Here is a 25,795-nt window from a genome sequence, read left to right on the forward strand (position 1 = left end):
TTTCAATACAATTATAATCAAAATCTCAGCAGATTTTTGAGGAAATTAACAAGCTGATTCAAACACTTACATGGTGGAGCAAAAGGCCAGGAACAACCAACACAATCTTGAAAAGGAAGAACAAAGTAGGAGAACTTATCCTACCAGATATCAGGACCTATTATAAAGTTGTATTACTTAAGACAATATGGTTCGGTGCAAGGATAATCAAACAGGCCAATGGAGAGAAGAGAAGGTTCAGAAGCAAACCCACATGTAATCAACAAGACACTCAATTTATTTTTTTAAAAAGGTAACACTTCACAACAGGGTGCGGAAAATTATTTTTAATAAATATTACTAAAAAAATTGGTTATTCATATAAGAAAAATATTCAGCTTGATCCTTGCTTCACATTATATACGAGAAGATCAGTTCCAGGTGGAATTATAGACATAAATGTGAAAGGTAAAACAGTAAAGCTACTGGGAAATAATATAGGATATTAAGATGTAATCTCAAGGTCAAGAAAAAATTTTTTAGGAAGATACAGTTTACCCTCACACAACTCAGGTTTGCGGGTTAACTGCATGGGTCCACTTATACATAGATTTTTTTTTCAATAAATACTGTAAATGTATTTTCTCTTCCTTATGGTTTTCTTAATAATATTTTCTTTTCTCTAGTTTACTTTATTGTAAGAAGATGGTTTTTAATACGTATAACATGCAAAATATGTGTTGGCTATGTTATCAGTAAGATTTCCAATCAACAGACTATTGGTAGTTAAGTTCTGTGAGAGTCAAAAGTTACACGTGGCTTTTCAACTGTGCTGGGCAGAGGGGCGGGTGCGGTCACTGCCCTTAATCACTGCATAATTCAATGGTCAACTGTACAAGAAAAATAAAACTCAAAAAAAAACCACTAACATATTGGAATGCATTAAATATATATGGAATACATTTTACATATTAAAAATATATATAGTGGAATATATATTGGACTATATGAAATTAAAATTAAGAAATACTATACATTAAAGACACCATTATGAAAGTTAAAAAGGCAAGCCACAGAATGGGAGAAGATATTAGTAAACTGTATAACAGACAAAAATTTCACATCTAGTATATGAAAAGAACTCCCATATATCAATAAGAAAAAGACAGAAAAGTGGACAAGAGACTTGAACAAGCACATCACAAGAAAGAGCATCTAAACAATCAATAAACACATGAAAAGGTGCTCAGCTCATTGGTAATAAAGAAAATGCAAATGCAAATACAATGAGATACCTTGACACACCCACAAGAATGGGCTAAAAGTTCCGACAATACTAGATGTTGACATGGTGTGGAATAACAGTAATTCTCATACACTGATTGCAAAAGCATAAACAGCATAACTATTTTGGCAATAAGCTTAGAATTATCGACTAAACTTGAAGACATGCATACCTTGTAACCCAACAATTCCACTCCTAAATTTCTTCCTCATCAAAATGTGTGCACACGTACAAGAGAGGTTATAGCAGCAGCATGTGCAAAGTGTTCGAGACAGGTACGAAAATGTCCATAGACACGTTATTCATAATAGCTCCAAAGTGGAAACGACCCACATGTCCATCAACAGGAAAACAGAAATGTGAACTGTGATGTATTTCTCCAAAGAAATACCATACCGCAATTAAACATACTGCACTATGCACAACAGCATGGATGAATCTCATAGATGATGCTAAACAAAAGACACCAACTAAAAGTGAAACAAACCACAAGATTCCATTACACGTTTTTAAAATAGGCAAAACCAAACAATCATATTTGAGAGTGCATACTTAGTACAGATGTTCCTTGACTTACAATGGGCTTACAAACTGATAAATCCACCATAGGTCGAAAACATAATATGTGCATTTAATACACCTGACCATAACTCGGCCTAACCTAACTTAAATGTGCTCAGAACAGCTACATTAGTTTACAGTTAGGCAAAATCATCTCACTGCTGCTGCCCAGCATCACGAGAAAGTATTGTACCCCACATTGCTAACCAAGGAAAAGATCAAAATTTGAAGTTTAGTTTTCTACTGGATGTGTATTACTTTTGCATCATTGTAAAGTTAAAAAATCATAAATCAAAACATCATAAGTGGGGGACCATCTGTACAGTGTGATAAAACTATACAGAAAAGATAGGACATGATTATCATAAAAGTCAGGACTGTGGTCATTTGGGGAGAGGAGAGAAGGGGTAAGGATGAGGAGGCACATTGAGGGATTTCTGGGAGTACTTACAGTGTTCAATTTTCTGCTCTATTGGTGACTCCCTGCATATTTGCCTTGTGGTAATTCACTGAGATATACATTTCCGTTTGTTGAAATTTTCTGTATGTATTCACAATTCACAATAAAAAATTATTTTAACTACCTCTGTTTCTTTGGTCCCAATATTTATATTTACATAGACTCCTAACTCTTACACTCTTACTCTTTGGCAGCAGCTTATACATTCTCTAAAAGTTATTCTCAAACATTAAAGCAGCAGGCTAGCAGGTTATTTCTTCAGTTAAGGAAACTGAGGCCAGGGCAGAGCATACAGAGAGGGCCATGAGCAGCGGCAGAGCAAGAACCAGATTCAGTCGCATCTGATCTTTTACTTTTCACAATGTATGTGTTAGAGGAAAAGGGGAGGTGCAAATCATGTTTTTGTAAATTGATTTTATTTAAAATACACTGGAGAGCCTCCTGCTTCAGGAAATCCCAGAGCGTATTCATTTAGCAAATATTTATCGAGTGCCTATTTTATTCACACAACTGTAAACTTCTTTGAAATCTAAAATGTTCTTTTATCAAGTGAATAAATGCTCCCTCAAGTTATTGTTTGTACAATTCTATATTTTCAGATGTTGATACTTTTTAAATCTCCCCCACCCTTATTCTAAAAGTAGTGCGTGTTCTACAAAACTGTAGGGCATTTAGAAAATGTGGAAAAACAAAAAGGAAGGAAAAAAATTATCTATACCAACACTTAGAGATAACCATTGTTAAAATTTTGGTATATATCCTTCTAATAGTTTTTTCTATGCATGTATATATTTTTTTAACCACAATGGAGTCATACTGGATATCCATTTCATTTTTTAACCCAAATGGGATCATCTTAGATTTCTTTTTTACTTTCTTTTTTATTTTATTTTAAACATCCAGTTGGAATCTATCCAGTAAAACAGAGAGAGATATCCCAAATACACGAGCCACCTGCCTCTCTGTCTGGGAGAGAAGAATCAGCATTTGATTCAGGTGCAAATGGAGACTGCATCACGCGTGCATGCTGGGGTGACTAAGTATCCCTTCTCCTGGGACACTATCTTGGAAATAGCCTCAGTGATATGGGTCTAGATGTTCCCTATCATCTCCACTGCCTGAGCACAGCACCAGGTTTGTGCAGGGACTCAGCTTCCTGCTCCCAGAGGAACCTGAGGAACTACAATTAGGAAACAATCATTGGTGACAACACAGCAGCTTTTTCCTGATCACCTTTGAGATTTCACCAAACTTCTCCTCTAGCCTTTAGGTAAGCATGGTTCTCTGTTGACCCATGTTTCACCACTAGATTTTCAGCACATTCCACTTATTATCCTGCAGACACATTCTACTTTATGAAAGAGAACACTGCCAACTCAGGTTGTCAGCAGGACCTTAATACTTTTCAAAGAGCAGAAAATTCAGTAAGTTACACCTACCAGAGGTTGCATCTAGCCAACAAATGCTGTCAGAAGTAATGTTGTCCTTGTTTTCTCAGAAGTCAAGGCACTGGTTGGGCTAGGGGGAGAGGGGAGTGAGTGGAGGTAAAACAAATACAGGGCATGAGGGAGAGAGAAGATGGCTGATGGCAGATGACTTCCCAACCAGAGGGGTCTACAATATCAACAATCTAGAGTTAAGCCAGCACTATTTGAGAGTGAACTTGTGCCACCTGGACAAAAAGGAGGAGCCAAGGGGACTGCCAAGTTTCAAGAACTTGACCTAACATCTGGATCCCAGGGATTACCACTGGAGGAGAAAGGTTACCATCACAAAGAACTTCTTGACCTCAGAGTGAATATTTAGGAGAACATAGAGCATGTTAAGATTCAAGAACAAGTGACACGACCACCTCAAAAAATGAATCATGAAGTAATCACATCCCCAGTGGGTTACATATCAATACTTTTTTGCCATAATGCAGGCTCTTTTATCTTATTCTTATAGCATCAAGAATGACCTAGGAAAAGGCACTTTTTATGGAACAAAACAATTCTAATGACAAAGTCACTGATTTGGTCAGATGCCAAATGAATTATAAGTGAAGATTAAAGTCATTTTATCCAGTGAACTGTTTACTCCTTCAGCAATTTGTTTGCAGTTTATAAAACCCTTTTAAAGAAAGCTTCCTAAAAAAAAAATGTACTAGAAACAGTCAGAGGAACTCATCAAAGCCTTGTGTTTAGATTGGTAACTAGACCCGCTCTTAGGACTCGTATTCTTTTGTGGATACCTAGCATCTGAAAATTTTGTCCGTGAAGAAATTTCACAAGAGAAGGAATGGGCATCTGCTGAGAACCTGAGCTTGAACATGGATTCATATATTTTGAAACTTTTCGGGACCCTCTTTTGAAAGGGAGAATGCTTTTGGTAATAAGAGAGTTGTATTGTGTCAGCAACAAATATAAACAGACATTTAAATATGTGAAGTATAGAAAGTATATGGGTGATCAGAGATGGTGTAGTGAAAGAAACATGTTTGTTTTGCTGCTTAGCAAATGAATCACTCTCTACTATGGATTGAATGTTTTTATTTCCCCAAATGAATATGTTGGAGCCTTACCCCCCAATGTGATGGTATCAGGAGGTGGGCTCTTTGGGAGATGATTAGGTCCTGAGGATGGAGCCTTCATGAAGAGACACAAGAGAGATGATTTCTCTCTCCACCATGTGAGGACACAGTAAGAAGTCAGGAGTCTACAAACCAGGAAGAAAGCCCTCACCAGGAACTGAAATAGCCAACACCTTGATCTCAGACTTCCCAACCTCCAGAACTGTGAGAAAATAAATGTCTGTTGTTTAAGCCACTTAGTCTATGGTATCTCTGTTTTAGCATCCTGTGATGACTAAGACACCCTCCTCTGAGTGACAAATAACCTCCTTATGCTTTTTGGCAGGAGGCTGAGCCCACTGACATCTTAGAAACAGCTAAGAATCCAGGGTTCTGCTTCCCAGGCTCGTTCAGAGCTGGTGAAGACATGTGACCTAGGCTCTGCCAGACCAAGATGCACCGATAGAGGCTGGGGACATGGTCTCATGTTCTGCAGCAGGATTCTTGGAGTGGAATCCAGAGATTTAGTCCTGAAAATGAACCTGTAGATCTTTTTACAATTCTGTAAGATACTTATTATCCTTTTAACAAGCTCTATTTCTGAGTAAATCAGCTCAAGTTGGTTCCTGAGCTTTCCAACTAAGAAGCCAGATTGCTAGACTATGAAAAAGGTAACATGCTATGCAGTGATGAAAACTACACTGTCTTCTAAGACAAAAAGTATCGTTTAACTTCTATAGATAATCTAGAATTCTTCTTGAAATCTGTATTTTCTAAAGATCTAGGTATGAATTTGTCTTATTACCTACACCAAATATGATAGATAGATTGGATGACATTAATTGAAAACAAAATAGTTACAAAATTTAAAAATACAAACAATATTTTTGAAAACAGCCCCATTAAGTTGGTGTTCTCCCCTTCTCACTGCAATCTCTTAGAAATAGCAAGAAAATCAAACTTTACTTGATCAGAACTTGGATTTAGCTGAAATGCCAAATAAAAATGGTGAAGTATGAAAAATGCAATAAAATTTGATCAGGAATATAGACAAAAAAAGAAAAAGTGCCCTTGACTGCAGGTACTAGAAAGAGTTGACAAGGTACATGTATACAAGTGAGCACAAAAATACTTAACTGTAAGATCAAAATCATTTTTGATTAAGAAAAAAATGCATTATCTTCTCTGTACTCTCAGTTTGAGTCTGAAAAACAGTAGACTGAGCTCCACAATCAGTCCCAAACAAAGTGAGAACATATTTGCAAGAAACCACCAGGGCATGTGACCACATAAAAAAGAGAGACTCTTCTGTGTGACCAGACCTACAGAGGATTGTACAATTGCATAGGGACAAACTGACATTGAAAGACCCACACATATTAACTACACACATGAACCTGGCTCTCTTCCACTGAACCTGCAAGAAATGGCTCATCTATGAAAAATTGCCTTATGAAGTGATGAGTAATCAAAAATAATTCAGTACCAGATGTTTATGAAGATATTACAATAAAGGAAAAAAAGGGAAATCTCAGAGAATAACACATGGCAAACAAATACTATTCACTAGAAATATTGTTCATGAGCAGGAGCAGAATACAGACATTGAATTTTACATCATAAATTACCAAGACTTAATGAAGTCACTGCCAATGTAAAACAAGAATACAAAGTAAATGTAAGAGCTCAACAAAGATGTAGATAGACAAAGATGACAAACCATAAGCTTGCAGAAGCCAGAGAAGATCAGAAGCAGCACAGAAGAGTTCAACTGTCATTAATCTAGACCCTCTTTCACACAAATTCTCCAATGTCCACTAATACTGTGGCTCCAAACTTGCCACAGACCTTGTTTGTAAGATTTCCCCACCTTGTAAATTGTCTCATGTATACGTGTACTGTGGCTACCAAATTGACTGATTTGTCTTCTATTTGCATTCTTTTGTGATAAATAAATGGAATGTTCTTGCCCTCATTATTTCTGTATGACTTCTTATTATTTCTACTTTTCTGATGACTTTTTAAATTGTTATGTTGCAATCTTTGAACATGCTAGATATGTGAGTAGGAAGACCAAACACTTTTCCTCAGTCTCATGAGTTAGAACTTTCTTCTGGATGATTGCCACATGTGTCTCCTAGTTTACCTTGTTTCATCCAGCCCCTATAATGCTGGACTTCTCCACATGAGAATCGAGGCTCATCCTTATCACCCTTTCTAGTTTCACATGCCTATATAAGGTCCTCAAGAGATATTTGAACACTCGTGTTCATGGTAGCCTTATTCACAATAGCCCAAAGGCGTAACAACCCAGGTGTCCATCCACGGATGGAAGGGTGAGTAAATGTGGTCTATCCTTATAATAGAATGTTATTCAGCTTTCAAAAGGAAGGAAATTCTGATTCATGTTACAAAATGGATGAACCTTGAGGACATTATGCTAAGTGAAATGAATCAAGAAAAGACAAATACTATACGATCCCACTTATATGAGGTCCCTAGACTAGTTGAACTCAGAAACAGAAGGCTAAGTGGTGGTTGTCAAGAGCTGGGGGAAGTGGAATGGGGAGTTAGTATTTAATGTGTACAAGTTTCATTTTGGGAAGATGAAAAGAGTTCTGCAGATGAACACACAACAATGTGAATGTACTTAATGCCACTGAACTTAAAAATGGTTAAGATGGTAAATTTTTTGTTATGAGTATTTTACCACCAATAAAAAAAATCTTCAAAAAAATTTTAAATGCCCTACATTAAAGCTGATTTTTCTCATTCAAGAAAGGTGCCAAATCTAGACAGTTGCCTTGAAAAAAAGATTTTTTGACCCTTCATGATTTATTCCCTTGACCCAACTGGATCTGGTTTAGAAACAAATGGCTTGGGATGGGGTAACTAGTGACTTCTCTCTCAACCTGGTGACAAGCTCTCAAGGAAGGACTGTCCCTGAGTCATACAGTGGCAGTGTCAGGAGTTAACTTGGGTTCCAGAGTCCACACTTACCCTTCGCTATGCTGCCCCTCTCATTATGTACATTTAAACATGTTGTCATGTGCACAGAAACTTCTGGAAGTTCTCTCCAGGAACTGTGGGCAGAGTTTTCCTGAGCCTTGATGTCTCTTCCTGGGGTGCAGAGTGCTGAACACTTGCTCTTGTATTGGGGAATGGAAACTGAGTACTCTTCCCCCCTAAACTGCCACACACTATACTTCTGTTTTATAATCTGTTCTTTTGCACTTATCCTGTTACTGTGTATAGCATTCTATGCCATTAAATGGTCTTGTACAATATTTTTTAATGGTTGCATAACATTCCATTATATAAATGCAAAATAGATGATTTAATCACCTTTTTTTCCCAGGATGTGGTTGTTTCTAACTTTTTGCTATTATAATGGCCCCTACAGGGAACACACTTGTAACTAAATCTTTTCTCGTTTAATTATTACCTTGCAATAAATTACTAGAACTGGAATTATTGGTTCAAAAGATATGCGTATTTTAAAGGCTTTTGATACATTTTGTCAAATTGCCCTCCCAAAAATGTTGTACAAATGTATACTCAGACCAGCAGGGCTTATGAGTCCCTATCTCCCTACACACACCCCAACATCATAGCTTATCTCTTTGTTTTCCTCATCTCTTGCCAATTACACTGGTTAAAAAAAAAGTAGATTGTTGTTTCCATTTGCATTTCCATGATCGCTGGTAATGTTGAGCACTTGTCATATATTTATTAGCCACTTGTGGTTTTGTCTTTTGTCCACATCCTTTGTCTGTTTTCCCATCAAGGCTCCCATCTTCTCCTTAACGATTTATAAAAGCTCTAAGTGTACCTGCTTTCCTGAAGTGAGGCCCAGCTGTGCTGGCACCCTCTCTGGTTGCTATGCAGATGTGCCAGTGGCGGGACCAGTCTCCATGGCCACAGATGCCAGGGTCTCATGAAGTGGGAAGAATGTTGCCATGGAGATGCTACCTAAGTGGGGCCTGGCGCCCCTCCCACTTACTGAGCAGCTTTCCTGGCCACAGGGCTGCCAGCCTGGGCAGAGGCTTTACAAACTGCAGGAAAGGAGGCAGAGGGAGGCCTACACCCTGAGACAATCCAGGAGAAGTTTGTTGTCTGCACAGTGGTGCTTGGGATGTGCCTGGCAGGGCCACCCACCATTAAGGAGTCAAAAGTTCAGAATACTTCATCCGTAAATACTGAGATGCATGATAAGGTTAAAAGAAGAAGCTTCTCATCACAAAACTTAAAAACTATGTTCCATAGCCAGACCAGAGAATCTGTAATGCACTAAATGAATATTTTATTAAAAATATTGGAATTGTCTTATTATTAGCATAGTTGTGTGAAATATGTTGAAAGTACTAATTTGTTAAAGTAACCATTTAAAATATAGACTAACTTTTTAAGCCATTGAGGCATGTCATCACTTTTTAACATGTCCAAATCCTTAAAAAATAAATAAATAACTGAGCCAAGGCCTCGCTCAACCTCAGAGAGGGTCTTCTCATTTATGAGCTGAATTTTGTCCTCTTGAAATTCCCATGTTGAATGCCTAGCTCCTAGTACTTAAGACTATGACTGTATTTGGAGACAGGGCCTTACTTTAAAGGGTAATTAAGGTGAAATGAGGTTATTAGGATAGGCCTACTCCAATATGACTAGAGTCCTTATAAAAAGAGGAAATTTGGACACAGACAAATACACAAAAGAAAGATCATGTGAACACACATGGAGAAGGCAGCATCTATAAGTAAAGAAGTGAGGCCTCAGAAGAAAGCAATCCTACCAACACCTTGATCTTGTACTTTCAATCTCCAGAACTGTGAGAAATAAATTTCTATTGTTAAAGCCACCCAACCTATGTACTTTGTTATGGCCCTAGCAAACTAATACACCCCATATCATCTCATTTCACTTTATTTATACCACAGGGAGCTGGAGTTATCATCAAATCTATTGACAGATACAGAAACTAGGGTTCTAAGAGGTTGGTGAGGGGTAGGTGGTGGCTGTGGAAAGAAGGATTTGAACGTGGGTCAGCTCACCTCTGGCAACATGTTCTCCTGCTGCACACATGACCTAAAAATGACTCCAAGACATTTCCTAGGAGGTAAGAAGGCTGTACCACCTTCTTGCTTATAATTGGGGAAACAGGGTCAGAGGCTGACATCCTCCCTGAGGTTGACACTGCTCCATCTCTTTAGGGCAGCTACAGCAAGGTCTCTCCCCTCCCCAAACACTCCCAGCTCTAGCAATCCCTTACAGGCTGAAGTTCTCTCTGCCCTGAATTATTATTATTTATATGTTTTCTGTTCATTTATTCCATTACTCAACTCACATTAATTGAGCACCTACTATGTGCCAGGCACTGGGCTAGGAGTTAGGGAGACAGCGATCAGTAAGAGGGACAAATCTCTGCCTTCATGCACTTACATTCTAGGGAAGACAAACTGTACCCATGTAAACTAATAAAATCACTTTAAAGAGTCCTAAATGCTAAGAGGATAACATAACAGTTGACAGGATAGAGAAGGACTGGGGCAGGGAAAGGTCAACTTCTTTAGATAGAATGGTAGGGAAGATGACATTTGAGCTGGGACCCTAATGACCCGGAGCAATCAGCCATGTGAAAGACATGCTCCAGGAGTAAGGACAGCAAGTAACATCCGTGAGGCTGGAATGAATATGGGATGTCCAAGGCCCAATAAGGAGGGTGGCATGGCTGGAACATACTGAGGGTATAGAGGGTAAGGAGAAGAAGGTGGAGCTGCCTCAGCGCCCACGAGCAGTGAGGACTTTGTCTTACCCAACTCTCAGGAGCAACTGCCAAGAAAGATTCCCGCTCCCAGGCACTTCCCCTGGCAGCACCGTCCACCTCTGGGAGGCCCCCTAGGAGGCATTAGCAAGGGACATGAGAAAGAACATGAATTTTGACGTTACAACTAATTGGAATCTCAGCTTTGAATCAGCAAGCTCTGTGACTTTGAGTAAGTCATTTTGTTGGAGAAGCTGTCCCGTGCAGCCAAGTCCCCACTGCTGGACCAAGGCACTTATTTTCCCCAGGATGGGAGTTTGTGAAGGTGGTTGGCTAATGGTTGAATCCCTGAGAGTCCTCCTTGGGTGATGTCAGCTGCTTTGCCCAAGGTCATGACCTTCTCAGAGAAGAAAGGGAATGGGGCATCTCATATCCAGCTAATATGGAGTTCAAAGTCCTGCCCCTTAATTAAGAAGGAATGACACCTCTGAAAGGCCATCCCAGCTGGGTGTGGCTGAAGCTTCTGTTGCAGCTTCAAGGTAGTCCAAGTGTTCCCTCTGCCCAGCCTGCTTCCCTTACTGCCCGCCAGCATCAATCCTGTGCCTGCTCCCTAATAAACCTCCATCTCACAGTCTGTTTCCCAGGGAAACTGACCTAAGATGCACTTTACTCTCTGAGACTCAGTTTCCTCAGGTGTACCATGGACATACAGAGTTGTAAGGTTAAAAGAGATAATATATGCAAAGCTTCTAGCCTATGACATGGAAAGTCTTCAATACATGTTATTTTCCCCCTTTCTGACCTTCCTGTGCCAATACATATATGTATTTCCCATGGAGGCCAAGCCAAAGCCTCACCTGAAGTAGGTGCTCAGTGTGCTCTAGATTAAGTCAACAGACCACATGACAAAGGCTACACTTTTCACATTTATTAGAAGATGAAGCAGAAACTGCTCTTTGTCCCCCAATATCCATTCTCAACTTCTCTCGCAAAAATAGAACTCTAGATTTTCATCTGGATACAGGGACTCCCAGAATAAAGATTACTTTTCCTAGCATTCCTTGCAGCTAGTCGTGGCCCTGATCTAAACGTTCACCATTGAGTGAGCAGAAATGATGTGTGATACCTGGAATTGTACTCTTAAATAAAAGAGTACTGCTTTCTCCTTCCCATTGGATGGAATGCATACATGATGGCTGCAGGTAGAGCAGCCACCTTGGACACAGGATAGTGAAGCAACCGCAAAGCCATCGTCTGTATCCTGAGCTGATGCTCATTGTCTGTGCTCATCATGACCTCTGCAACAAGTCTCTTATACCACAGAACCTCAGTGTTTGCATATATAAGAAGAGGCTGGAATCTTAAGTGAGACCATATGCAATGGAGTATCAATTTACTCAACAGTTTTATTTTACAGGAGGAAAAATATCCTTTAAAATTGTAGGGCCTGGAATTTTAGAAATTCTTACTAACTCATGTGTTTCTATTTGCTTTTGGAGTATGGTCTTCCTTTCCATGGGGTGGTCAAGATGTAGTGAAACCAAAGATAAGGCCAACAAGTTAAAAAAGTGGGGTGGGGGGGAGATCACTCTCATAAAGAACATTAAATTTCCATAAATTAAAATATGATCTTGGCAGGATTCAAGCAAGGCAGGTCAGATACTCCAAAGCAATCACCATGCTTGTTATTCTGTGATGGTTTGAAATAAAAACTACAGGCAACATGGGAAGAAGGTCTGGGTAGATGCCAGCGGCCCAGAAGTTATATAGCCTCTGGGCTCAAAAAATGAGGAAGGGCTTTCCTGGAGAATAGAATGTTCTGGTCAGTGGTGTGAAAGTGATCATAAGCATACCAAGGTAGGATAGGATGGTATAGAGGGTCTTTGGGAAATTTGAGAAAGACAGTCCCTGAATGTGTGGAGATAACCTGAATTAGATGTGGGTATTAGTGAACCCAAGGACTGGCTTGCCTCTGGCCTAGACACCAGTCTCTCCACACCTCAGCCCAGCCTCTGCCCATCCTCTGGGATTCAAGAGCTCTTTTCACAAGAGCTCAGCCTTCTGCTCTATGCGACCGAGGGGAATCACACAAGGTCATGTTCAAACTTTTCACAAGAGTATTTTGGCACAAGAATGGGATGATTAGTGCAGACAACCAATATGAATACCAGTTGTGCATGTATCAGAATCTTGAGGGAAGTTGGGATAAAGGACACTCGGTGCAATTTCAAAGAGTTCTCTGGTCATCAAGATTTCCACATATGAGAATGTGGAGCAGAAGCTCATTTTCTATTCTTCCCACTAAGTACAGATAAAAGTCATGGATATTAGACATAAAACAGATATAAGAAGACTCTGAAAGGTGAGAGAGTGAAGCAGACCAGCCAGCGACTTCAAGGAACCAGGTGGTAGTGAGTTCCTTGGCTCTTCTTTTTGCCTCATATATCCCAGCCTAGGTTCCAGAAAAGCCAGCAACTTAAAAATACCAACAGGATCAGGAAACAGATCCCCAAGAAAAGCTCTCTCTATTCAAAGAACCAGGAAAGGAATAGCCCAGAAAACTTTTAGACAATAATTGGACTTTTAGACAATAATTGGACAAACAACACAGGAAAAAATGAGGCCCCCTTCCTCACTGAGGTGGACAACAGAGACTAACTGAGAGCAAGGACTTTCACACAGTCCAGCAACCACGAGGTGCCCACCCTGCAATGTCAGTGGGAGCTACAGGGAGGGCAGTAACTAGACATTCCTCCCAGCAAGGGCCACATCACCCAGGTCTAGAGAGGGAGCTAGAAAGCTCACTCCTCTCAGCAGTAACAAGAAACTCCTCCTTCTCCCAGTGTCAAAGGACGCCTAGTGGGGCACTCCAACTTCCACCTCCACCTAGCAATAATGAGATGGCATCTCACCTTCTCCACCACACAGCATCAGAGAAGGTCAGCTAAAGAGGTTTTAATAAAGCCTAGAATTTCATAGCATAAGTCCCCAAATGTCCAGGCTTCAATCACAAATCACTCTTCATACCAAGATCCAGACAGATCTCAAACTGAATGAGAAAAAACAATCCCTGAATAACAGAAATCAATGATAGTGATCTTAGAACTACCTGACAAAGATTTTAGAGAGCCATTATGAAAATATTTAAACAACAAACACACTTGACACAAGTGAAAAAAATAGAAAGTCTCAGAAAAGAAATGGAAGCTAATAAACCAAATGAAAATTTTAGAACTGAAAAATATAGTAACCAAAATTCAAAACTCAGTGGATAAGCTTAACATCAGAACAGAGGGAAAAGAAGAGAAAGTCGATGAACTTAAAGATAAAACAGTAAATAAAGGCTTAAGTGGGGGAAAAAAATGATATAAATGATAGAAACTCTGTTCATCCCTCTGGTGACCAAATTAAAGTTGTGACAGAAACAAGGAGCAAACAGCAGAGAAAATTGCCTGGGATCTAGACGAACCAGCCATACAATTAGGGAGAGAACTAAGAAATCACTCTGCAAAGGCAGAAGGTAGGACGGGGAGAGGACACAAGGCTGTCTCTTTCTGAGCAGCTGAGTGGGACCAAGGCCATAGCAGAGGCAACTGGCAGCTGCAGACACCTCTTAAAGGGGCCGTGTCCGCGAGCAGACTTTCGTGGTGACAGACCTGCTTGCTCTGAGCACCAGTGCCAGTTCGGCTATGCAAGGGGCACCAGGGACTTACAATGGGACATTGACTTGTCAGAGTGTGTGGGCTGAGGCGAGACTGGCTCTATACAGAAGTGCCAGCAGTGTCCCTCGTTTCTCTGTTGAACCCTTTCCCCTCCCAGTGCGGGGACTCAGTGCCTCCATAGTAGAGACATCATCAAACTAGATAACGGAGATCTCTCGACCCAGAGGATTCCCTGAAACTCCGACTCCCCCAACTCATGGCCCCACCCAAATCACATCCAAGTGTATCCTCAGCTAGTCAAGCGCTCCTTGCTGAGCAGCAGCTAGACTCATACTGGAGGCAGCTGGCCTCAGTTTCTGGTATGGCCTTTTGAGGCAACTATAGCATAACATCTATAGATTGCTTGCTGAAACTTAACGAGTGGCCCTGGAGGGGCACAGGCTTGGGCTAATTTTGGCCTGCAGCTGAACCCCTCTCAGGACTGTGCCACTGGACACCTACTTCACAAATCCACACTAATAAGACTGGGAGACTCAGGAGTTTTGTGTAGTACATAGAAACAGACACACAAAGGCAGCCAAAATATGAAGACAAAAAAGCAGAAACCATGTGAGAGAACAGAAATAATGGAGTCAAGCAATCTAACAGATGCAGAGTTCAAAACACTAGCTATAAAGATGTTCAATGAACTTTTGGGAAGTGTAGATGAATTCAGTGAGAACCTTAACAAAGAGATAAAAAACATAAAAATGGAAGTGGAAATTACAAAAAGGACTCAGTCTGAAATAAAGAACACATTATTTGAGATGAGAAGCATATTAAATGGAATAAACAAAGTGAATAAAGAAAAGGATCAAATGACCTATCTAGAGGATGGGAAAGCCAAGGACTTTCTTTTCTGGAGAAAATAAGCTAGAGAGAAAACCATTTCAAGAAATAATGACAGAAAATTTCCTTAACCTGATGAAGGAAATAGTCATACAAGCCCAGGAAGCACAGAGAGTCCCAAAAACCAGGAACCCAAAGAGGCTCACACCAAGATACATCATAATTAAAATGCCAAAGGTTAAATACAAAGAGAGAATCTTAAAAGTAGCAAGAGTAAAGGAGTTAGTTACCTACAAGGGAGCACCCATAAGACTGGCAGCTGATTCCTCAAAAGTAACCATGCAGAAGCATTTGGCACAAAATATTCAATGTGATGAAAATCCAGGATCTACAGCTAAGAATCCTTTATCTGACAAAACTATCATTTAGAGCTGAAGGACAGATAAAGAGCTTCCTAGACAAAAATAAGCTAAAGGAATTTATCATCACCAAGCCAGTATTATAGGAAATGTTGGAGGGACTTCTTTAAGAAGAAAAAACATGTATCAAAAACAGGAATAAAGAATGGTAATAGCTATATAGCTGTGAACAAGTACCTCAAATGGAAAAGAATTAAGTGCTCCAACCAAAAGATAGAGTGGCTGAATGGATAAGAAAACAAGACCCCTATATATGCTGCCTACAAGAGACTCACTTCAGGTTAAAAGAGACACACAGACTAAGAGGAAGGAGATGGAAATGATATTGCCTTGATGGACCTAGAGGGTATTGTGCTGAATGAAATGAGTCAGATAGAGAAAGACAAATATCGCATGATTTCACGTAAATGTGAAATCTAAAAAACAAAATCAACAACAATAACAACAACAAAAGTGGAAATAAACTCATAGATGCAGAGAATATTCAGATGGATACTAGATGGGATGGGGGTTGGGGAACAAAAATGGGCAAAGGCATTAAGAGGTACAAATGGATAGTTGCAGAATAAACATGGTAATGTAGAGTGTAGCATGAGGAAGATGGTTAATAAATATGTAAGGGAGAATAGAGGTACTAGATTTAGTGGGGTGATCACTTTGCAAGTTATGTGGATCTCTGATCACTATGCTATATAACTGAAACTGGTATATTATTGTATGCCAACTATAATGGAAAAAAATTTATAGACTTGTACAATGTAAATACAAGAAACTAATTGTCTATTATATTTCAATAGAGACAAAAAAGGCTTAACACTGCTCAAAACAAAAGATAAAACAGTAAAAATTACTCAATCTGAATAAAAGAGAGTGAAAAGATTTTTAAAAGATGAACAGACCCTTAAAGACCTAAAGGAATGTAACAGAAAATTTAACACTTGTGTTAAATAATGAGAGTCCCAGAAAGAAAAGAAAGAAAAGAAAAGTTTTTCTAAAACTGGAAAGGTTTTCAAAGAAACAATGGCAAAAATCCCCAAATTTGACAAAAGACACAGACCAACAGATAAGAATGCCTAAACCCCAAACAGGATAAACAAAATGAAATATATGCTGACATGTAGCATATTAAAACTTCTGAAAACTAAAGGCAAAGGAAAAAAATCTGGAAAGCAGTGAGAGAAAATGACATCTTGCATATAAAGGAAAACCCATTTGAATGACAGTGGAGTTCTGAATGGAAACTATGAAGTCTGAAATGGCACAACATTTTTCAAGTACTGGAAGAAATGTTAACCCAGAATATTATATCCAGTGAAAATATCCTTCTGAACTGAAGAAGAAATCAAGACATTCATAGAAGAAAAAAAACTAAGAGAATTTTTTAGCACCAGACCTTCCCTAAAGGAATAATTAAAGGAAGTGCTCTAAACAAAAAGAAAATGATAAAAGGACTCTTAGAACATCAGTCAAGAAGAACATAATGAGCAAAAATAGGGACAAATAGAAGATTCTAGGAAACATGGTGGAGTGAGAGATGTCTTCAGATCTCTCTCCTTGAAACAACAATAAGCTGAACATCTAAAACACAACAAAAACACCCAAACTGCACACTAGCATGTCTGAGCGTGAGATCTGCGCATAAGAGGTAGCACAGGTCAGAAGCTAGATGTCGGGCGGTAGACTGGGAGAAATAAAGAAGCTGCCTCTCGCAGCTCTGGAGCTCCCTGCAGAGGAAGGGGGAGGAGAGATGGAGCGACAACTTCCCTGAACAGCCCTGCCTAGAAGTGCTGCAAGTTCCACGCACCCAGCGGCAGGGTCCGGTCATCAGGGCAGAAAGTAGAGAAGCAGGGCGGCACTGTAGAGAAACAACAGTTAATTTTTACCAGCCACGGTTGCAAAACTGAGGCTGAGCCACAGCATCCAACTCCCAGCCCAGGGGGCCGCACCCACCATACCCTCTAAGACCAAACACCATGGAGACCCAGGGGAATCTGAGCAAACGCTACCGAAACTGTTGCTAACACTGACAGGGACTGAAACTGAGGGTAGTGAGCATGATTAAATATCTACAAGAAAATTAAAAAAGCACTATGTAGGCTTTATAAAAAGCAGGGATCCAAGAGGCTTAGAAGCCACCTACAGGAAACCAAAAGAAAAATGTCTTCTTTGCAGCAGGCTAAAGAGAGACCTTTATATAACAAATCTTCTTTCTGGAAAAACAGCAGAATGCATTTCCATTAATACCAAGGTGGAGAAATAGTCCATTAAACATCATGAACAACCAAGGTGACAAAGCATCTCAGAAAGAAAGAGTAAAATCTCTAGAAAATAAGCTTACAGACATAGACGTATATGACTTAAATGACATAGAATTCAGGATGGTACTTCAGAAAAAACTCAGTGAGTTCCGAAACAAGTCATATCAACAATTTCAGGAAGTGAAAAAACAACTAGACGAGTAGAGCAAGGAGACTGAAACCTTCAAAAAGAACAGAATAGATCTTCTGGAGATAAAAAACACACTGCAAGTAAGAGTTGAAAAATGAAATAACAAGCTCGGGAAATAGAATTGACCAAATGGAGAAAAGGATCAATGATATCGAAGACATGACTCTAGAAATAAATCAGAAGGAAGAAGAGAGAAACCGAAGAATGAAAAATAATGAAAGAGAAATCAGGAACTAACTGATACCATCAAGAGAGGAAACATAAGAATAATGGGCATTACTGAAGGCGAAGAAAAGGAGCAGTTACTAGAAAGCATTTTCAGACAAATAGTGGATGAGAATTTCTCAAATCTAAGGAATGAATGGGATCTTGGAATTGAAGAAGTCAACAGAACACCCAATTATCTCAACCCAAAAAGGCCTTCACCAAAACACATTGTATTAAAATTATCAAAAATCAACAACAAAGACAGAATTCTCATGGAAGCCAGAGAGAAGAAAATGGTAACTTATCAAGGAAAACCCATTATATTATCATCGGCCTTCTCAGCGCAAACCTTACAAGCCAGAAAGGAATGGAATCAAATATTGAAACTATTAAGTGAAAGGAACTACCAGCCTAGAATAATGTATCCAGCTAAGCTCTCCTATAGACATGAAGGAAAAATTAAGACCTTTTCGGACATACAAAAATTGAGGGAATTCTCCACTACATGGCCTGCACTACAGGAAATACTGAAAGGGGTCAGTTCACCTAAAACAGAATGACAAAAAATACATAATTAGGAGTAAAGTGACTATCAGGCAAATAGAAGTAGAGGAGTGTGATCCTTACTAAGAGCAGGGCACTATAAGCTTAAACAATAAGAAGAGAATTGCTAGAACAAGATAGTAATGAACGTTCAGCATACATAGGGACAAATTGAGATAACAATGACTAAAAAGGGAGGAATCGAAGATCCAAATTCGCAATGAGGAATGGAGATAGGGCACGTGCAAAAGAAAATCGACAACTGTATATATGTAACTATCCTTTACATATTCGTAATGGTAACCACACACAAAAGATTCAGAACCAGAGGCAAAATCCACAAAAGCCAACCAAAATCAAGAAAACAGAAACACGTGGACAAGGAAGCAATGGAAACACTGAGCTACCAGAAAGCAAAAGATAAAATGGTTATAAGAAGACCTAGTATTTCAATAATCACTCTAAATGTAAATGGACTGAACTCACCAATAAAAAGGCACAGAGTTGCTGAATGGATCAAAAAACAAAACCCAACCATATGCTGCCTCCAAGTGACACTCAACTCAAAAGACAAATATAGACTCCAAGTGAAAGTGTGGAAAATGATATTTCAAGCAAATGGCATTCTGAGAAAAGCAAGAGTAGCAGTACTGATATCAGACGAAACAGACTTCAAAATAAAAAAAGGTAAAGACAGATACAAGAGAATCATGCATTAAGAAGACACAATACTTATTAATATCTATGCTGTCAATTAGGGAGCGCTGAAATATATAAAGCAATTACTAACAGAACTAAAGGGAGAAACAGACCAAAACACTATCATAGTAGGGGACCTAAACACCTCACTGTCAGATATTGACAGATATTCCAAACAGAAAATCAATAAGGGAATAACATCTTTAAATGACACATTAGACCAGCTGGACATAATTGACATATACAGAACCTTCCATCCCAAAACAGCTGCTTATACATTCTTCTCTAGGGCATATGGAACATTCTCAAGAACTGACCACATACTGGGACACAGAGATAGCCTCAACAAATATAAGAGGGTTGAAATCATACCAACCATATTCTCTCATCGTACTGCTTTGAAACTCGAGATCACTTGTGAAAAGAAAGCAGGAAGAACCACAAATACATGGAGATTAAACAACGTGCAACTGAGAAATAACTGGGTCAGAGAAGAAATAAAAAGAGAGATCAAGAGATACATAGAAATGAATGTTAATGATAGTACAACATATCAAAACTTTTGGGACATGGCAAAAGCGGTCATAAGAGGAAAGTTCATATCATTACAGGCCTGTCTCCAAAAACAAGAAGAAGCTCAAATAAACAACCTCACGCTTCATCTTTAAAAAGTAGAAAAAGAAAAACAAATGAAGCTTAAAGTCAGCAGAAGGAAAGAAATAATCAAAATTAGAGCAGAAATAAATGAAATTAAAAACAACAACAAAAAAATAGAAAAAAATAAATTTAATAAAAAGTTGGATCTTTGAGAAGGTTAATAAAATTGACAAATCCCTGGCTAGACTCACTAAAAAAAAAGAGAAAGGACACAAACAAACAAAATCAAGGATTATGAGGGGGAATTAAGACTGACATTGCAGAAATACAAAGGATTATGCAAGAATACTGTGAAAAATTATGTAATACCAAATTTGATAACCAAGAAAAAATAGACTTGTACTTAGAAAAATACAATCTTCCTAGACTGAATCAAGAAGAGCTGGAAAATCTAAATAGACCGATCAGCAGTATGGAAATTGAAACAATCATCAAAAACCTACCAAAAAGTAAAAGTCCAGGACCAGATGGCTTCACCAGTGAATTCTACCAAACATTAAAGAAGATTTAATGCCTATTCTCCTCAAACACTTACAAAAAATCAAAGAGGAGGCGAGACTTCTCAACTCATTTTATGAGGCCAATATTACTCTGATACTAAAACCTGGTAAAGATAACACAAAAAAAGAAAGCTGCAGACCAATATCTCTCATGAACACAGACATGAAAATCTTAAATAAGATACTAGCAAACTGAATATAACAACATAGTAAAAAGAGTATATACCACGATCAAGTGGGCTTCATCCCAGCAGCACAGGAATGGTTCAACATATACAAATCAATTAATATGATACACCATATAAACAAATTAAAAAATAAGAATCATATGATCATATGAATAGATGCAGAAAAAACCTTCGACAAGATTCAGCATCCATTTATGATCAAAAAACTTAACAAAATTGGTAGAGAAGGAAAGTACCTTAACATAATAAGGCTATATATGACAAATCCTCAGCTAACATTATAATTAATGGTGAAAAACTAAAAACCTTCCCTCTAAGTTTAGGAACAAGGCGAGTTTGTCCACTATCACCACTCTTATTCAATATAACATTGGAGGTCCGAGCAAGTACGATCACACAAGAGAAAGATATAAAAGGCATCCAAATAGGAAAAGAAGAAGTCAAACTGCCACTATTTGTGGATGATATGATTCTCTATATAGAAAACCCTAAAGACTCCACAAGAACACTACTAGAAACAATAAGCAAATACAGTAAAGTCTCTGGATACAAAATCAACATGCAAAAATCCATAGCGTTCCTATAATCTAATAATGAAGTGTCAGAAAAAGAAGTGCAAAAAAGAATTCCTTTTGCAATTGCAACAAAAAGAATAAAATACCTAGGAATAAATTTAATGTGAAGGACATATAATGAAAACAACAAGACCTTATTAAAAGAAATCGAAGAAGATACAAAGAAATGGAAAGATATTCTGTGTTCTTGGATTGGAAGAACCAACATAGTTAAAATGACCATATTACCTAAAGCATTATACAGATTTAATACAATCCCCATCAAAATCCCATCGGCGTTTTTTAAAGAAATAGAACAAAACATCATCAGATTTGTATGGAAGCACGAAAGACTCGGATTGCCAAAGCCATCCTGAGGAAAAAGAATGAGGCTAGAAGCATCACTCTGCCCGACTTCAAATTATACTACAAAGCAACAGTCATCAAAAAGGCATGGTATTGGCAGAAAAACAGACACACGGACCACTGGAACAGAATTGAGAGTCCAGAAGTAAACTCATATTTATATGGGCAAACAATTTTCGACAACAAAGACAAAACCATACAGATTAGAAGAATTAATATTGTTACAATATTCATACTACCCAAAGCCATCAATAGAGTCAATGCAATCCCTATCAAAGTTCTAAAGGCATTTTTCCACAGAAATATATACATTAAAAGAAAATCCTAAAGGGTATATGGAACCACAAGACCCTGAATAGCAAAAGCAATCCTTAGACATGAGAACAAAACTGGAGGCATCACACTCCCGAATTCAAACTATAATAAACTGTGGTAATTATATCTGATAAGGGCCTAATGTCCAAAATATACAAAGAACTCACACAACTCAACAACAACAACAAAACAAATCCACAAATGATCCAATCAAAAAATGGGCAGAAGACCTGAACAGACACTTCTCCCTAGAGGACATACAAATAGCCAACAAATATATGAAAAGATGCTCAACATCACTGGCTATTAGGGAAATGCAAATCAAAAGCACAATGAAATGCCATCTCACACCTGTTAGAATAGCTATAATCAACAGGACAAGTAATAACAAATGTTGGAGAGGATGTGGAGAAAAGGGAACCCTCATACACTGCTGGTGGGACTGCAAATTGGTATAGCCACTATGAAAAACAGTATGGAGTTTCCTCAAAAAAACTAAGAATTGATCAACCATATGATCCAGCAATCCCTCTACTGGGAATTTACCCCAAAGACTTGAAAACCCATATCCAAAATAATGCTGCTATGAACGTTGCACAACGATGTTCATAGCAGCATTATTCACAGTGGCCAGGACATGGAAGCAACTGAAGTGTCCTACGATAGATGATTGGCTAAAGAAGCTGTGGTGCATATATATAATAGAATATTCCTCAGCCATAAGAAGAGATGAAATACTGCCATTTGCAACAACATGGATGGACCTCGAGGTAGTCATTCTAAGTGAAATAAGCCAGACAGAAAAAATTGAAAATCATATGATATCACTTATATGTGGGATATAAACCTAAAAGTGACAAATGAACAGGACAAACAAACAGAGACTCATGGACATGGACCAGTGATTACCAGAGGGTAGGGGAGTAGGGGAGGAGTGGGGAGGTAGACAGGGTAAGGGATTCAAATATAGGGGAGTACTGGGATGGTGAAGGAGATCAAATATATGATAGCTGAAGGAAACTGGACTTTGGGTGGTAAACACACAATAGAATTGTATTAACCAATGTTACTCCAATAAACTTAATTTAAAAAACAAATAATAAAATAGGGACAAATACAAGAGACTTATCTCCTCTTAAGTTTTCTAAGTTAGATTTGACAATTGAAACAAAAATTATAACACTATCTAATGTGATTCTCAATGTATGTAGAGGAAATATTTAAGACATTATGTTAGAAATAGAGTACAGGAACATCAAGATACTTAAGTTTCTATCCTTGACTCCAACAGATAAAATGTCAACATCAGTAAACTGTGATAAGTTATCTTTGTATAATATAGTGCCTAGAATATAAATAAAATAATCTATATGAAGAGACCACTGAAACACCCTATTGTGAGTCAAATGGAATTTTTGAAACGTTCAAGTAACCCACAGGAAGGCAGGAAAAAGAAAATAGAGAAATTGAAAAGCGTGGAAACAAACAAAAGACAAAAAATTAAATGGCAGACGTAAACCCTAATATATCAATAATGATATTAAATGTTAATAGTCTAATTACAGTGGTCTCCAATGTTTTCGGCACCAGGGACCAGTGCTCCTATGAAAATCTAATGTCTGGTGATCTGAGATGGAGCTGAGGCGGCAATGCTAGCATTGGAGAGCGGCCGCAAATACAGGTGAAGTTTCTTTTGCCCTCCACTCACCTCCTGCTGTGCAGGCCAGTTTCTAACAGGCCACAGACAGTAATGGTCTATGGCTGGGGAATTGGAGACCCCTGGTCTAATATATCAATTAAAAGACAGAGATTGGCAGAGTGACCCTTCCAAAAAAACAAGTATATGCTGTCTATAAGAAATTTACTTCAAATGTAATGATATAGATAGATTGAAAGTAAAAAGATGGGAAAAGATAGAACAATGCCAAATGTCAATGAGGGTGTGCAGCAATAGGAACTCTCAGGTTGCTGATGGGAATGTAGAACAATACAGCCACTTTAGACAACAGTTTGGCAGTTTCTTTAAAAATTAAATATACGTTTAACATACAGCACAGCAATCATACTCCTGGGCATTTATCCCGGAGAAATGTCATCTTATGGCCACACAAAAACCTGTACATAATTCTTTATAGAAGCTTTATTTATACTAGCCAAAAACTGGAAACAACCCAAATGTCTTACTATAGACGAATGTTTAAGCAAACTGCAGCACACCCATACCAGTAATAAAAAGGAACAAACTATTGATACATGCAACAACTTGCATAGATTTCAACAGCATTATGTTGGGTGAAAAAAAGCTATGCTCAAAAAAGTTGCAGCTCTTTGAGGAAGACGGGGAAGCAGCTTCAGTTGAGCTTCATTCTGCTCGCTCTTGCTCCTGACTCACCACCGTTTGCTCTCGTGGAGCAATAAGTCGGTCAGGAAGCCATGCTGCAGTCTTGGCTTTTAAAGATACTGGAAAGACACCCATGGAACCAGAGGTGGTGAATTAGAATTACTCTGACCAGCCACAACGTAAAATCTTTGGAGAAGGTGTGTGCTGACTTGATCAGAGGTGCAAAGGACAAGAATCTCAAAGTGAAAGGACGAGTTTCGATGCTTACCCAGACTCTGAGAATCACTACAAGAAAAACTCCCTGTGGAGAAGGTTCTAAGGCTTGGGATAGTTTTCATTGACTTGCACAGTCCTTCTGAGATTGTTAAGCAGATTGAGCCAGAAGTCGAGGTTGAAGTCGCCATTGCAGATGCTTAAATCAGCCTTTTTAATAAATTGACTATCAGTTGTTTAAAAAAAAAAAAAAAGGTTACATACTATTTGATTCCATTTAAATAAAATTCTTGAAATGACAAAAGTATAGAGATGGAGAGCAGGATATTGGTTGCCGAAAATTAGAAATGGTGGAGGGAGCGGTGTTTATGACTATAAAGGGCAGCACAAGGAGAAGTTTTATGAGGAGGGATAGTTTTGTATCTTGATCAGGGTGATCACGGTGATGGTTACACAAATCTGACACATAACAATGTTAATTTCTCCTTTCAATATTATACTATAGTCGCTTAAGATGTTGCCTTTGGTAAAACTAGATATAGTGTTCGCAGGACCTCTTTATATTATCATTGCAACTTCCTATAAATCTACATTTATTTCAAAATAAAAAAATTAAGAAATGAAGGTTAGAATGCAAAATTAATTTCTTTATTTTGATTGCATTCCTATGTGTTCATAAGAATAATAATTAGGAGAGTCCAAAGATCTGTATTTAGGTTTTTTAAAAAGTTAACAGTAAAAATGCTATTTTTGTTATTTTGTCAATCCATCTAACAAATCATTATTAAATTGGGAAAAAATTGGTTCCATTTGATATAAACGTATATGAAAGCATGTGTGTATTCATTCATTCCATACAAAATTTTTGAGTGCCAAAAAAACCCATTGAGCATCTTCAGCAATTTTCAGCAGTTTCCTGACCTGGGACACAAGACTCAGAAGAACAAGATAAGGAGGCTTCTGTGTGCAGGTTCCCATATCCAAAGCCAGAGGTTTTGCAAGATCTCTTCAAGTCCAGATTGAATCTATGAAGCAGGGTGCAACCCCTAGATGCACCCTCTCCAGGCTAGGGGCTTCAGCCAGAGCTATGGCCCTTGCCAGCGAACACTACAGCAATGGCTCCAGGCAGGGAGGCACCTGGACTCCTTTCCCAGGGACTGGGAGACTGTGTTCTCTTGCCACAATCTTTTCTTCCTAAAATATTCCCTGGACCCCTGCTATATGCCAGGTGCTAGGGACACAGCAGCAAACAAGATAGACA

General features: G+C 38.5%; 1 pseudogene; it reads left to right on the forward strand.

Annotated features, from left to right (window-relative positions):
* Nucleotides 1–1,517: 1,517 nt before the first annotated feature.
* LOC102879157 lies at nucleotides 1,518–24,738 on the forward strand (annotated as a pseudogene).
* The last annotated feature ends 1,057 nt before the right edge of the window (nucleotides 24,739–25,795 follow it).

This window comes from Pteropus alecto, unplaced genomic scaffold (genome assembly GCF_000325575.1).
Source record: "Pteropus alecto unplaced genomic scaffold, ASM32557v1 scaffold124, whole genome shotgun sequence".
Classification (NCBI taxonomy): domain Eukaryota; kingdom Metazoa; phylum Chordata; class Mammalia; order Chiroptera; family Pteropodidae; genus Pteropus; species Pteropus alecto.